Source organism: Pinus tabuliformis, chromosome 4_2, assembly GCF_031772625.1.
Source record: "Pinus tabuliformis cultivar Carrire ecotype Pingquan chromosome 4_2, CPIR1, whole genome shotgun sequence".
Classification (NCBI taxonomy): Eukaryota; Viridiplantae; Streptophyta; class Pinopsida; order Pinales; family Pinaceae; genus Pinus; species Pinus tabuliformis.
Window position 1 is genome coordinate 160,820,893 of NC_142304.1, and position 14,626 is coordinate 160,835,518.

Genomic DNA, 14,626 nt, shown 5'->3' on the forward strand with positions numbered 1-14,626 from the left:
AACAATATTGCCAGAACTTGACGAGGAAGGAAAAATTGTATTGGAACCGGAAGCAATCACAGAAACAAGAACTCGATAGCTACGAAATCGATCAATTTCAGAGTATCTTATCAAGTGGAAGAACTTATCTGCTGAAGATTCCACATGGGAGGATGAGAATTTTATACAGAAGTATCCAGAACTACTCGAGCGTTGAGGACAACACTTTTTTGAAGGAGAGGGGCATGTTGGGTCCCTATAATACTAGTGATTACCCCATTACTATTGTAGTTATACCCCTTATTAATATTGTTGTGCCCCTATTGCCCCCAGATTGTTATTACTGTGCCACATAGAATCCCTCTATTGTTATTTTTGTGGCTTTATATTATTATTGTTAGGTCGGTTGAGTTATATTGTGACTCCTTAGACTCCTATATTTAGAAAGGAGGTTTTGTCATTTGTATCATCGAAGAATTGTTCATTTATGTAATGTAAAGGAGGTTGCCCCCTCGAAGAGGCTGAATTCTAAGGCGTTGATCTATATTTTCTATCTTTTCTTGAGCTGGTTTCATAACAGTGTCGTTAGGAGGAGGCGGTTCTTCCACTATCAGACACCTGTACGCCTCCATGTCATCTTCTATATCTTTTTTATCTCTTGGTGTTTCTTCCATGTTCTTGAAGCGACCTAGAATGGTGTGTCCCTAAGCTTCTTCTGTGTGTCCATGAGCTACTTCACTACTTCTGTGTGTCCCTGAGCTACTTCCAGGGGCTTTTCTCTTGCTAGTGGGGATCTGCGCCTGAGTATTACGGGTTGGGTCTTCAGAGTTTTGTGGCTCCTCTCTAAACGCCACCGAGATAGTCGCTATTATGGAGGGACGTTCCAGTGTGCAGCAAAATTGAAATTGTGCAGAATGAATGGGTTGCAGAGATGATACAGAGGCAGCAGGAGGCTGGGGAGTAGCATCAATAGGTTGAGGACCTGCAGTCTGAGCCCGCCCCTGACCACTGCAAGTGGCAGGGTAGCATCCATAGAAATGAGCCGTCGAAGGGGAGGATGAGTCAGAGTGGGTCAAGGAGGGGGGGCGAATTGTTCTTCCTCTGCCACTGCCCCTCCTACAGCGCATACGATGACGCAGACGAGGCATGCTCACTCGGTCAAAATTGAGTGGATGAGGAAAAGAAGGACCAGTTCCAAAGAATGAGTGGTCAATGAAAATAAAAGGACCAGTTATCAGCGATTCAAAGCTAAGAATCAAGACTGAAGAACCAGTTTGAAGGCAGCATAGAAGACTCTGTGAGAAATGTTCACCATCCACCATCTCAATGTAGCACAGAATTTGGCAGTGTCTCCCCTTGTCGTGCGCGAGCTCGGCTCTGCAGTAGTAGGGAGACACTTGCAGTTCAGAGGAGGCGAAGCGAGGGGAAGATGGTCTGAAGAGGTTATCTTAAAAACCAGATTGATGAAGCCTCGACCCACGTAGTGCATTAATATGCCATTAATTTTGGCAGTGTCCTTCTGGGTGGAAGCGTGGGTGGCCAGGTGGCCTCGCTACTTGCCAACCCAAGGTCGCTGCATAGTACCAGCGTGCCTAAACTTCCGCATCTGAGATTTAAAACTAAAATTTTAATCAATTCATATTTTTAAATTTCTTTCAAATTTTCTAAAATATTATAATGATATAACTTAGAGACTTAATACAACTTTAATAATAGGTTGAATATAAATTTCCATCTAATTTGTATGCAACATTTTTTAAATAAAATTTTAGTGAAATATCCAATCCAAAATATGATCTAAAGGGCATATAACAATCATGTTAGTAGCATTCTACATAAGCCTACAAACCTACATCATCATATAATCCAAAAAATTAAAGATACCAAGCCCCGAGGCAACATTTGTTTTCTTCCATATAAGTGACAAGCTCCATTTATCTTATAATGTCAATCATGTTTATTTATGTTTTTTCCACCTTCTCGGGGCTTTTAAGTGGCCCAAGGGATTGGTATCATATGGATTCGATTAGGGAATGCCCACAAAATGAAGTGGAGAAGCTCTCACATTAAGATTCAACTTATCATAGAAAAACTTTGGAATGTTAGTATGAATTAGGACAAATTTAATAAGAGCATATCAAATGAAAACTTTATTATAGTTTTATCATTTTCCTTGATTAATGGAAATTTTGTTTTATTGTATTTTTAATATTTAAAATAATTGAAATTATTGAAATTTTCAAAAAGAAAAATCAAGGTTGACTTTAATTTTATTGAAAAAAATGAATTCATTAAAATATTCAAATGTTCATGTATTGACTTACTCTTATTAAAAGAGTAGAACATAACTATATTAAAATGGAAACCTGGTGGAATGTGCATTTTAAAACTGGGTTTATGCTAATAGATACTTTAGTAAACCAAATCAATATTCTTTAGTATGATAGCATGATGGCAAATGCTTTTTAAGTGTGGAAGCATCCCACCACACACCTTAGCTAACCAAAGCATTATTATTTAATGGGGTTGACCAAAAAATAATATTAGGACAAGATCGAAAAACCAAATCATTATCCTTTAATGGGTTGACAAAAAATTATGATGTTAAGATAAGATTGTAAGTAATATTTATGTGAACTTTTATTAAACATGGATAAACAAATGTGTGTAGTGGATTGTATGCATCATAGATACACCAAACATTGAAAATACCTAATAGTGTTTGGAAAAAACATATGGTAGGATGTGGTAGGATATTGTTAACATTGATGTTAAGTAAAATTATTTAACCAATCAACTTTTTATTTTTATTTTTGCTAGGTTATATGAGTCCTAAGATGGTTGACACACCTAACTTGTGGCATCAATAGCCGCAACTCAGTGGTATCTAAGGACCCAACTTTCATTTAATGAACTGAATGGCTATGGGAGAAAGAATGCACAAGAAATTAATTTAAAAGTAAACTCCTATTTGGTTCGATCATGCCACATTTCTATGACAATACTATTGGAAACATTAAAAATTAATGTACACCACATTTATTTATATAATGACACATACAAATCCCCAAATTAATATTAGCCATGTAATCTGGTGCTGGGAAAATCAAATGGAATCATAAGTGTATACATAGCTTACTCATATTCATTAATTCTTCCCTCTCCTTTGCTTTGTTGACCACAATCCAATGGGATATGAAATGGTGGGGTTTCATTAAAATATTTATTATATTTTGTGTTGGTTTTTATTAATAAAAAAAAAAATTATTATAGTTAGGGAATATATAACGGTAAAAAATAAATTATGGATTTGGTTTATTTGTATTGTAAATTAAATTGCCCACAATCCAATGGAATATGAGATGGTGGGGGCTTTAGGCATTATGAGATTCAACATATATAAATTAATAAATTATTTTATATATTATTTTTTAATGAAGAAAAAAGATAATTTTATCTCTTATGCAATGTCAAGTTTCAAAAATGCATTGATACATACATTAAATCCATGATCAAAAGTTCATTTAAAGTGAATAAAAGCATTTTGACTCTTTCTAATGTACCAAATTGTTTCATTAGGTAGCATTTCGTACCATAAACATTGTCTTCATGTGCTTGCACCTAGTATGTCATATGTCAAATTCAAATAATATAAGAACTTATCTTATGGAGTATTTGGTTGGCATGAAATTTTATTAGTTTTGCAAATAGGTTTATTTCACTTTTTTACATATATTTACATATTTATGCTCTATGAGTAAAATGCATTATTTAGAAATGGGAAAAAGTGTCACTTGAAAGCTAGATTTGATCAATTTTTTCATTTGTGTTTACATGGAACACAATATTTTGGTTGATAAATTAAAAAAAAATGGACTCCATAGTTTAGGAAGGTTAGATTATTCTACTTGAATTTAAAAATATTTTTCTTCTCAACATTCTTTAGTCAATCTAAACTTTCTATTTATATGTTATTTTTTTTCTTGGATTAGTTTATATGTATTATATGTATTATTATTTTTTTTCAATTTTAAAGGTCTATATTGGAAGTTTATATGGCTTAGATGACTCTTACATACTTAAAATATAAATATTTTGCTTCTTTTCCTCTATACTTTAATTTTCTTATATTCATTAACTCTATAACTCTTACAATCAACCCTCTTCCAACTAAATTTATGTAGAGCCTTCTCCCATACTTCCCCCATCCATAGGGCATCAGAGTGTGGGGAGATCGGTTGCACATGGTTAGGCTCGTCAAAGATCATGTAGCTTGGCCAAATTTCATGTTCCACTAGTAGATCCTATCTCCGAAGCCAGTAGGAGTGTCAGAGGTAGCGTTTCTGTCTATGTCGTTGATATTACAAAGAGTCCATATTCACCTGTCACATGTACACTTACTACATTTTTAAATCCTCTTTACTTTATGTGTTTATGTCTTGAAATTGTCTTTAATTTTTAAATCGTCTTCAATTTAAGTGTTTGAATTTATTGTTTATGTCATTATGTTTAGTTTTTTATATATGTTAAATTATGTTTATGATTTGCAGATCTTGAGCAGGGCGAACCTTAGGATTATAGTGCAGGATCGATCCCTCGGTGGGATGATGCCATGGCCACTATCACACTCGAGGATGTTAGGGCCCAACATGCATGTATTACACGAGAGTTGGGTACACTCCTTGCTTACTCCTCTACTAGGCATAGCTTGACTTTGATGCTGGAGAGAATCAATCGATTGATCTAGACATACCAAAGGGCATGCCCACATAGCAACCTCCTACATGCCATACATAGGGCTAGGAGATAGGAGGTTAGAGGCATATATACCTAGGAGGTAGTGAAATATGACACCAAGGACATTGTTGTGTGTGGGGAGTTGTTTGACATCCCTTCAGGCCATTGTGTTAGATATCATGGTCTGATTCCACTAAGATATTTTCAAAATGTTGGTGTGGGCCAATTCCCCTACCATGATCACATCCCCTTTACTTTTCCCAATATGTATATGAAAATTTCGTGTTGCATATGAGGCCAAATTACACCAGCACTATATCAGAGTTTTATGGATCTATCAAGAGATGTAGGTCTGATCATCACGAGGCTCATAAGGAGCCTGTGCATGTACCAACACCTCCAAGATAGGTTCCACTACCATCTCAAAGCATGGTATTGTTGACCGAGCTAGAGGAGTCATCATAACTAAACATTGAGTCTAGTGAAAAATTCACATTGCATGGAGAGATGAATAGACCACCATCGTTGCCTTGTGACCAACAAATTCCATCAGTTAATGATATAGTGCTTGAGCTTCTTCCCCCTAACCAAGTTTTGGCATATACACGCATGTTTTGTGATGCCATCCATGAGACTTGGAGGGTGTACAACCAGCGTGACACAAGGCAGGTACATATATACAGAACTTTTGAATATTATTGCCAAATTATACATTATTTATATTAATAATTTTGTATCAGATGAAATTTATATTAATAAGTTCATGATAACATGTAGACACAGGGATATATGGATGAGCTTCTGAGGTCATCTAAGGGGCAGTTGATCATTGAGAGCTGCCTCCACCTCCTCACACTCACATGGAGGAGAGTCACTATGTAGAGCCACATGGACCAATAGTTGAGGCAAACTTTTTTATTCCTAATATTTCAATATTTTATTTTCTTAAGTTACATGCATGTTAATTCATTTGTAGACTACTTATAATTTGTATTTTCCATTGTGTACACATGCCTCGATACAGAGTGGTGTCCAGGCCACAATGACATGGTTTCATGAGTGGGATGTTGGGTACAGAGGCATTGTCTATGCGGGTCCATAGATGTAGGCTCCAATCATTGAGCCATAGGCACAGGTGCACCAAATTGAGATTGTTTGGACCCCCATCCCACTTACCTTTCATTTGGACTCAAGTTAGGTTAGTAGATTCAAATGTAATTAAACGTGGTTCATAATAATTTATTTCTATATTGTTTATCCTGTAAATAATGATAATTAAATTTGAATTTATTATATTGCAGTACTGGTATCTAGATGCCATTTTGAGCAACAGTTACATAGGGGTAGTGGTACTTAGACCACACAGTTTGTATATTTTTAGTCCCACTTCATAGGGCACATTCAAATGCATACTATACTTTGTACATTTTCATATGGATAGTTTATGGGTACATGAACATTATTTCAATTTATGAATGTTCATGTAATGTAATTTTTATATAATTTAATATGGAAAGTTTACGGATACATTCATTATTTTATTTTATGGATGTTTATTAATTATTGTTTATGGATGTGCATTAAATTTTAGTTTATGGAAGTTTATCGATGCTAATTATTTCACTAGTTAAAAAAAAAATCTAAAATATACCTTTTATTAAAAAATAAAACAATGATAATTTAAAATTAATTAAAATACTAATATTTATATTTTAAAATATAATTTTTAAAAGACTATTATTTATATTTTAAATATAAATTTACTGTGTATTTTTTAATGACTTTTGTCATCCAATTTGTGAATATTTTTCAATTATATGCTAGACTAAGATGATCTCTCCATGGTACTGAAAAATAGAAGGTTAGAACAAATCCATATCTAATCAACTAAAAAATCCATGGTATAAGATTTAAGCATTACGTAGGACTCACCATCAAGCCATGAATATGGAATTTACAAGATTCAAGAAGTAAAATAATTATGTAGTTGTAACAACATCCCTTGCTCAAACCCATGACCAAGAGGTGGTCACTCTCAATACCTGACCCTCAAATGCTATTTTGATGACAGGGTATAAAAAAATTAGATTTGGTGGTACTCTTCTAAACCCAAAACTATTATCACCATTGTGTTCGTCTTGTCGAAACGAATATGGTGACATATAACGTCACCCCAATCTGAGTTGTGGATCAAGAGAAGTAGCCTTTCAAAGTGGGCTCCACTCCCCCTGACCACATCAACAAGCTTCCATGTGGTAGTCTACCATTGGTTGCATTGATCAATAGGCCCACCATCACGTTGGGTCATCCCCCACTTGAAGTGTAAAACTTCCAAGTTAACCCGACTCCTCAACCTCCATCATAGTTGGGGTCAATTTCCCTGGCAACTATCTTGACATCATGACCTTTGACCTAGTCGAGGTTGGATTACCCAATGGACTACTTCCTTAGGTGACTATCTCAACCTCCCAACCTCTGACCTAGTTGGGTCTTAGCTCCCGGCCTATTGTGACTTAGTTGATTTTCATTGAATTCCACAACATTATGGAAGCTTCCAGAGGTCAGATTCTGAAGCATCCTCATGGGAATTTCTTGGGTTTCTTCAAAGAAATCGATGCAGCACTCATCCCTGAAACTAAGAGATCCTAAAAGGCCCCACAAGAACTCGAAAATCTATTAAAAGGGTCAATAAAAAGAGGAATTTGCTTCCAAAAACCCAAATAATTGACGAAGTTGTTAGCTGAGGAATTTGACTCTGTTAACTGACCCAATAATCTCAAATACTAGAGAACTTACATCCCTCATAGCTCTCCATCATTCCATAAAGGCATATACAACAAGAAACTGGCCACTAAAGGGTCATTGACCTTCTAAGTCATTCTTGTACTAGTGCCATTCTGACACTATAAGGATAAGTCTTCCTTTCTCCTATCTTACTTCATTATACAATTATCACTTAAGGAATTGCAATTCATTCATATCAATTGACAAAGGATTATAATATTCCATCACATATAACCATATGCCAATCACATACATAAGTTTTCTATAACAAGCATGTAACCAACTTAGAATCATAACAGTCAACCATGTGATGATACAAGGTTACACATAAGAACTTATCTTTAATTAATACAGTTGATGGGCACTTGAGTTCTGTACTTCAACTCTCCACCCAACCGTACACAATTGTAGCCAATCTACTTGTAGTTTTCACCCCTGATCCAGATCCCAAGGGACTAAGGTGGTCTTGCTCAAGGGAATAATCAACATATGTCGGCTGAAACAGGGACTTGTAAGGTCCTCGTACCTCCACCCACCGACTACTTAGTAGTAAACTTCATTTAGGAAATCCATAGGCCTTTGCCTTCACCCTTTCTCTAATAAATGATGATCAAAAATAAATAGGGAATCCAAAATTCTAATGCCTCCACCCTTCAACTAATCAATAACAATTAGCAACGTTCATGGATTCCTTAGACATACAACCTACACTCTATCTAGCCATCCAAAAACACACCCACATACTCCAGGGAGTCCAAAGGTCTCACCTCCACCCTCGTAGCATGAAATACAATGGTTCCACCTAATTAAGGGAATCCATAACCCACTTTCACACAATGGTTCCACCCAATTAAGGGAATCGATAACCCACTGTTAAATGAAAAGCAATGGAGACCTCTATAATTTCCTTTATCAGTAATCCAAGGGTTAAACCTCTACCCCAGGTTATCAAGGGAATCCAGAGAACACCATCTCCATCCTCTATCCCCCTAACGTATCCCGCGATTTAGCCTCACCTGAAGGAGAACTCCTCTGGTGCTCATATTTCTTCACTGAAGGATGATGGCACCGTGAGAGTAAAGGAAGAAGTCAGACTCCTCCCAACACTTGAACTTGTTTTTTTTACTAGTAATAACAACACTCTAATTTGTCATTGTTTCTTCCAATCAAGCTCCCTCTGCTCTTTTATTGTTGCGTGCACATCACACTTTGCATTGCTCCTTTTTCTACTACTCTCAAGTCTCTTTATCTATTGTTCACAAGATCTTGAGCTCTCTCTCATGCTTTCTTGTCCATGGGAGTTTTCCCTTCTCTACTCCTTGGAGCGGTCCGCTTGTGCATGAGAATTTTTCTTTTTTTTCTCTCTCTCAATCGTTTATCTCCCTCATTTCCTCCTTGCTGAGAAAAATTTAGGTTTTCTCTTCCCTTTACTTTGTTTCTCTCCCTCATTTCCTCCTCACTGAGAAAAATTGATATCTCGTCCCATTTCTTTTGTCGCTCTCCCTCGTTTCCTCCTCACTAAGAAAAAACAAGGTCTCTTCCCATTTTCTTTTCTCGTTCTCCCTTATTTCCTCCTCGTTGAGAAAAATTGAGGTCTATTTCCCTCTTTTAGTACTCTCTTTCATTCCTTCCTTGCTAAGAAAAACATAGGTTTCTTCCCCCTATTCTCCACATAGTCTCTCCTTTTCTTTCCATGCCTCGTATCCTGTTTCCTTGTTGTGTTTTCCCAAGCCAACATGGGCTTTGTCCTTTTTCTGTAGTTCATAAATTTACAACAACTGCCTCTGCAACACATCATTCCAAAGCATTTAAAGCTTAACAATCAACCTTCAATGGTTGTCCAAACTATCCAGTTTTCTTCCTTCAGCAAGTTAAATTTCCTAAGAAATTGACCTCCCTTGGTCCCTTTTGGAATCTGTGTCCCTTACTCAGCCCTTTTTAACTTGAAATGTACTTACAATCATGTATTTACATGGAAAAATACAACCATCAACAAGTTGGGTAGATACAGACCCCTCCTCCTTGAGGGAACACTGTCCTCGATGTTATTTGTCCTTATATACAGAGATGAAAAAAATATAAAACAAAATTACACAATAACAATCACATATTGTGTGTGGAGCTTCATACTTGTAGCTCATACAATATTTTACTTAAACCTTTGAATAATTTCCTTAACCGGAAAACAAAAAAGGATAAGTTGTCTTCATGACATCAGTCATTTCCCAAGTGGCCTCCTCGGGACCAAAGTGCTTCCACTACACCTTGACTTTCTCTATGGCTTTGATTCCGAAGCATGAGAATCCTCTAGTCTAGAATGTATATTGGTTCTAGCTTGAACTCCCCCTACGAGTCCACTTATAGCAAGGACCAATAAATGACATGATTAGAATCCTTTACATACCCTTTAAGCAAAGAAACATGAAAAACATCATGAAATCTAATTGTTGGAGGTAGGGCCAGCCTATAGGCCATCGACCGAATCCTCTCAATGATATCAAAAGGACCACTATACCATGGTTCCGACTTGGTACAATTCCCTATTCTCAAGGAACTCTTCTTAGGTTTGATCCTTAAATATACATGTTCCCCAACTTGAAACTCATTATGCACCCTTTGTTGATCAACATAACTCTTTTTCCTATCATGTTCGACCTTTAAATTATGTCTGGTGACTTGAATTTGTTGCTCTATTTCCTAGAGCATATTACATCCAATAAGGACCCTATTCACCAGATCACTCTAGTTGATAGGAGTATTACAAATCCTTCCATACAGAGCCTCGAATGGACTCATCTTGATGGACTCCTGATACCCATTGTTGTAAGAAAACTCCACCAATGGAAGGTATTCCTCCCACTTCTTGGGTTGATGCATTACATACATCCTCAACATGTCTTCAAGGATCTTGTTAGTCCTCTTAGTTTTTCCATCTGTCTGTGGATGATATGCCATGTTAAATGCTAATTTTGTCCCCAAACTGGAAAACAAATCCTTCCAAAACTTGGAAGTAAACTTGGCATCTCTATCTGAAACAATCTTCTTGGGAATACCATGGAGCCTCACAATCTCTTTTATGAATATTTGTGCCACCTCACTAGCCAAGTTAGTGGTTTTTACTACCACAAAATGAGTTTCCTTGCTCAACCTATCAACAACTACCATGGTTGCATCATGTTGCTTGCAAGTTCATTGCAAACCTGAGATGAAATCCATGGAAATCAGTTCCCATTACCATTCCATAATAGGAATGCACTACAATAATCCTGTTGTATATTTACATTTCGCCTTTACCCTTTGACCCATTATGTAGTTGTCCATAAGGTTTACCACTTCTTTATTCAAATTCGGCCAATAATAAAATATCTTAATCGCTGAAATTGTCTTTTGGTATCCAGGATGACCTAAAAATGGCTTGACATGAAACTACTTGATGATAAGCATTTTTAACTTCTAATCACTTGGCACATAAATTCTTCTCTTAAATCTAATTAGGTCGTCATCAGTGAGGTGATACTCCTTATCCTCGCTGCCTTGAAGCAACTTCTATTTCATCTGTTGATACTTTTCATCTTGTTGCCCTGCACTTTTGATCCTTTCCACTAGGTCTGTCCTGTAGAATCTTACAATTGCAAAATGGTTTAACTGAATTCTTCAACTGAGTGCATCCATAACTCTATTTTATTTTCCTTTGATGTAATTGATTTCAAAATCAAACTCACTGAGTGTGGATAACTACCTAGCCTATCTCGCATTCATCTTGGGTTTCTCAAATAGATACTTGAGTCCATTGTGATTTGTCATAAGAGTAAACCTCTTGCAAGGAGGTAATGCCTCCACAACTTTAGTGCATGAATGATGGCTTCCAAATCTGATTCATGAGTCATGTATTTCACCTCATTCTTCTTTAGCTTCCGCGACTCATGTGAAAATACTTGTCCTTCTTGCATCAAGATTCCAATGAGTCCTTCCTTACATGCATCTGTGAAAACCATGAAGTCCTTACCAGGGTCTGCAATACTTAGCATTGGTGCAGTTGTCAGAAATTTCTTTAGTTGCTCGAAGTTTGCTGCACACTTCATTGTACATTCAAACTTCTTCCTTTTTCTTTACAATTTTTTAATAGGATACCCAATCTTGGAGAAATTCCTAATGAACCTCTTGTAATAACCTGATAATCCCATGAACAATCTGACCACATTCATATTCCTTGGAGTGGGCCACTCCATTATAGCCTTGATCTTCTATGGGTCGACTAATCTCCATTCCTTGGAGAAAACATGTCCCAAATAATGTATCTGAGGCCGGAAAAAGTCACACTTATAGACCTTTGCATAAATATTATGCTCCCACAACAACTGTTGCACTACTGCGAAATGTTTCTCATGCTCTTTTTCCATATTTGAATAAATGAGGATGTCATACACAAATACAATAATGGACTTGTCCAATTAAGGATGCAATACCTTGTTCATCAAACACATGAAAGCAACAGGGGAATTAGTAAGCACAAAGGGTACCACTACAAACTCATAGTGCCCATACCTAGTCCGGAAAGAACTGTTGTGAATATCTTCTTCTTTAACGCACATATGATGATATCTAGACCTCAAATCTACCTTGGAGAAAAAAATTTCCCCCTGTAGCTAATCAAATAGATCATTTATTTGTGGCAACATATATTGGGTTTTAATAGTCACTTTGTTTAGCTTCCTATAGTCAATACAAAGGTGAAGGCTCCCATCCTTTTTCTTTACAAACAAGATTGGGTTCCCCATGACAACATAGTTGGCCGAATATACCCTTTGTCCAACATTTCCTTCAACTGCAATTTTAATTCAATTAGCTTAGGTGTACTCATCCTGTAAGGTGCTTTGGATTTTGGTTTTGATCCAGGGATCAATTCAATGGAGAAGTCGATCTCTTTGTGAGGAGGTAACCTTGTCAGCTCAATGGGAAACACTTCCTTGAACTTTTATAGCACCGGGTACCTTTTTAACAACTCGTTATCTACTTGACCTATGTTGACCTTTCTTTCTTTATCCTGAGAAATCCAAACACAAAATAATTTACTACGCTTCCAACACTTGCACTTATCTTGCATTGTTGTAATGATCCTAATTAATGTTGGATTCCTTTTTCCTTGTAGATGTTTTTTCTCCCCCCGGCCTCATCTAAACATTCAACTTCTTTTTTGAAGCAATCCACTTTGGCCATATGGTTGTATAACTAGTACATGCCTAACAACACGCTATAGTTCCCCAACAGAAAAACATTTAGGTGGGTTGATGTAGGCATTCCACCGAGCTCAAATGTACCAAAGCTCACCCAATGGTGAATTTTCTTTTTTATTCTGGTTGCCAACTAAACCAACCACGGTTCCTCACGCTGCTCTGTAATCACTTTACATTTTTCTATGACTTTTGGGTTGATATAGCTATAATTTGAATTAGGATCTATTAAAATTGAAACATAATGATCACTTAGCTTACATTTCATCTCAATGATCGATATTTTATGATCTACTTGCCTATTCTCTACTACTACGTAGATCCTAGAAAATATTTGAGCCACTTCTCCCACTGTTCGAGCCTCCTGAATATTACAAATTTTCGGTCCTGCTGGACAATATTTCCTTTTATGGTTTTCCCCACACACCCAACATCACAAAGGTTACTTCATTTATGTTCCTTGTCGCACTTCCAAACCTTTTTGTGCATTCTTTTTATCAGTACAACTCAATTTCTGTTGAAACCGATTCACATAATCTTGTTATTTATTTTACTTCTTCTCAACATGCTTGTTAGGACAATTCCTTGCCTTATCAACGCTATCTTTCTGCCTCCGCACACCCTTAGTGTATGGTCTATGTATGACCTGCTCAAAGTAGTGTTTTAATTTCTTGATTGCATCACTTAGAGTCTACGACTCCAACAACTCAATCTTATCCCTGAAGACTATGGGAAGGTCACATAAAAACCTCTAAACCTTTTCCTTCTCGTCCCTGAGGTAAGGTACATAAGACAAAAAATCCAAAAACTTATGACATACTCATCGTCCATCATCTATCTCAAGTTCATAAAATTCCTTAGCTTTGTTGTCATAGTAACTCTAAGATAGATAATGCTCTCTAAAGAGTTTCTCAAATTCCTCCAATTTAGCTCCTTCTCAATAATGCCTCAAATATTCTTCAAGTCCTCGCACCAGATGTATGTTTTCCATTATAAAATAAAAGTGGAAATCCTTGCTTTCATGTTTCCAAAATAATCATGAATTCTGAAAAACTTCTTCATGCCCAACGATTAAGCTTTCACTTCTTCTGATTTCTTCATATCTCCATGAATTTGGGTGGTTTGGATTTCCTGAAATCCTCTGGCATATAGTACTTATCCTTTCTTTACTACTCATGGTGATGGTGAGAATAATGATAGTTCCTTCTAGTAGCATAGCTAGATGGCCTATTAATCCCCTGCACATGAGTGTTGGGCCCACCTTTGGGTGTGCTCAATAGTGCACCTCTTGGCACCATGCCTTTACTTTCAGACCTATGCCTCTTCCTTGACCTACTACCTTTAGGTTCCCAAGGGATCCTCCAACCTTTGTGGCTTACCATATAATTAGATTGTCTTTGATTTTGTAAATATGAAAGGCTTTGTAGAAAGACTACATTTATCTTGGCCTGCCTTTCTTGCGCTCTCATCAACTTCTCATTATATACCTTGAAACTCCTAACTTCAGCCCTTAGGCTTCTTAAGGTGTCTAGCCAATGCAAAGAGTGATTCCCTCCCCCTTGGTCAATTGGTGTCTCTTCTTCATTAGCCCTGAACCATTCACTTTTGTGTTGTGACTGGTCTGAACTATATTGTACCGTCCCTGTCACCATCAATGCACTCTCTCTATTTTAGGTTACTTGCAATTTGTTGTCAATCACACACACTATTAGATATTTTATAATAATTAAATAATCATAAAATCATGGGGTTTCCATGGAGATATCATCTTCCTCATGACAACCATGTTAGTATGTCATAACATTATCCAAAAATAAGTCATCAACATGCATAGACTTAAAGTCGATTCTTTTTAAACTAGATTTTAACACCTAAACAACTTATTAGTTAATTTT